Source organism: Brassica oleracea, chromosome C2 (genome assembly GCF_000695525.1).
Source record: "Brassica oleracea var. oleracea cultivar TO1000 chromosome C2, BOL, whole genome shotgun sequence".
NCBI lineage: Eukaryota > Viridiplantae > Streptophyta > Magnoliopsida > Brassicales > Brassicaceae > Brassica > Brassica oleracea.
Genome location: NC_027749.1, coordinates 18,442,454 through 18,444,998, shown reverse-complemented (window position 1 = coordinate 18,444,998; position 2,545 = coordinate 18,442,454).

Sequence of the window (2,545 nt, the reverse complement as noted above, 5' to 3'; positions counted from 1 at the left end):
AATCTGATGGTCCTCCAAAAAAGAAAAAGAAAAACGAGAGGAAGAAGAAGAAATCTGTTGAGGAACAGTCGGAGCCTGCTGAAGGCGCCGAGAATTGTGAGACCGTTATCGAGAAAGGTTCTTCTCTCGATGCTGCAGCTCGGGGAGTCATCGACTCGGACAACTCCCCGTCCATCTCTCTGAAGAAGAAGAAGACTGCCCGCAGTCATGAGTCGTCTACTCCGGCTGCGTCTGCTTCTGCTGTGAAGATTCCTCCAGCTGCACCTCGGACTCTTGTTGAAAGCGGTTCGGCCTCTAAGGATCGTCGGGTCAAATTTCATGACCGCGTGGAGTTCAAGTACGTCGGCGAGACTCCTCTTTCTTTTGCCCCGACTGACTGTGCTGAGCTTGTTTGACAAATTAAGGGTGGTCGCAAGGAATTTCCCGCTGTCAAGGACCTTATTTTCAAGGACGCATACGTCGATGCGGCGAGGACTAAAATTCTGGTAAGAATTATTCTCCTTATTTTATCTTTTTCATGTTCCTGGTTCTGATCTTTTCTTTCGTTCATGCAGAGCGACGGGAGCATGAACTACGTCATCGAGTTATACGACTCAGCTCTTAAGGAGGCCCCGTCCAACTTAAAGCAAGCCGACAAGCTCGCTCGAGCGAAGGATGTAGCTATTGACCACAAGACGAAGGAATTTAAAGCGACAATTGATAAGGTCGCAGAGGAATGGGCTCAACTGATTGAGAGGAAGAAGGCTCAGAAGGCTCATTTCCTGGAGAAATTCGGGGAGTTGAAGGATAAATTTGAGGCTGCGGGTGCAAAGATACGAGGACTCGAGGAGGAGAAGAAGGCTTGGTTAAGAGAGAAGGCAGCCATGGAGGAGAAGATGGTGTCCACCGCGCTGAGACACTTGAAAGAGGTCAACAGATTGAGGGACTCTCGAGGTTATGAGGTTACTCACGAGCGGTTTCGTGTACAAACGGCCATGATTGCTAAGAGCAATAAGCGTTTCTCCCAAATTCGAGATCTCGAGAAGCGTCGTAGTGAGTTCGAAACAGCCAGATCCTTGCAGAGCCAGGCTTTTGGGACAAAGAAATGTCTCGAAGCGCTTAAGGAGAGCGGGATCGACATTCCGCAAGAGACGATTGACTTGTTCGCCGAACAAGAGAAGGAGTACGAGGTTGCGGCTGAACGCCTAGCTGTCGGAGGGATCCCCGAGGAGCTTCTCTGTCTTTCTCCTCTTCATCTTCGATCTCCTTTTCTAAACGAGAATGTGTGGACGATGATCGACCCATATGGATCGAATGCGGGCCTGATTGATGCTGGGACCGCTGCTTTCCTTCAAACTCCCAGTAGTTCTCAAGGAGATCATGCGAACGAAGGATCTGTAGAACCGACTGGAAGAGAGCTCGGGGAATTGCCTCTTCAAGAAGGTGGGATCGTTGGCGAGGTCGTAAGGCTCGAGGATACGACCATTGCATCTGCTTCGGATCCGACGACGCTCTCCACCAGCCTCGTTGTGAATGAAGATCCGCTGGTCCCGGTTCTTGGGACTAGTGTCGAGACGGAGACAGAGCCTGTTAATCTACTTGAACTCTCAGATTCTTCGACTGAAGAAGAGGGTTGCGAACAATTGGAGGAGACCGAATCCGGCTTAGTTGGTAAGCCGCAAAATGAAGAGGGAGCGGTTGACGGAACTGATAATCTGCCAGTTCTGCCAACGGATGTGACTGGGGAGGCTTCGGATCGGCTCACTGCTCAGGTCATCGAGGGGGGCTCCGACCGTGTCGAGGACTAGTTTAATATGTTGTTGTTGTTTCCTTTAGACTTTTGGTTTTTAGCCCTCGGAGGCTTTTGTTGATGTAGTATCTGGATTTATTTTGCTTTTGCGGCTGTCCGTTGTTTCAGACTTTCAGTAAGTTTATCTTCCTTAGAAGTTATTTCTGAAACAGAGTTTGCCTTAGTCGTGAGATATAGTTTCGTGGACTCGAGAATGTGAGTTAGCCTTCGACGAGTCGTTGAAATCTATTTTGAATGTTGGGTTTAAACGATTTTGGTTTGGCAATCTGGTCGATGTCTTGAATTAAACCGAAGAGTCGATGACTCGGCTTTATCAAATTTTAACACATCATGCCGTCAGTTCGAGTCCTCGATAACAACATAAATTTTCAAGTTTCGAAGACAATCGTTTATACTTTCGAGCGACAACGGTTTTCAAATCGATCCTTAAGTAATCCAAAAAAGAATATTAGGTTGGCCAAGCCCGGCTTTAGAGGATTATAAGATGATTGAAAGTTGTCGTCTCGATCGCACGGGTCGGGTCTGCGATACGACCGAAGAATCCCTCGAGCATGTGTCTGATCAGGATATGCCCGTTAGTGGGTGTGAGTGCTAGTACGTTTGTCCGCGAGACAAGGTCGTGCTCGTGCGTAAGCATCGCTTAAAACAATTCGCGCTCCTACTTGTTGGGAGATTGTTTTTGTTATAGCTGGACCCGGTAAAGGGCTGCCTACGTACCTCTAGGAGAGGATCAAGCCATTCGTAGTTCGTTTTGGT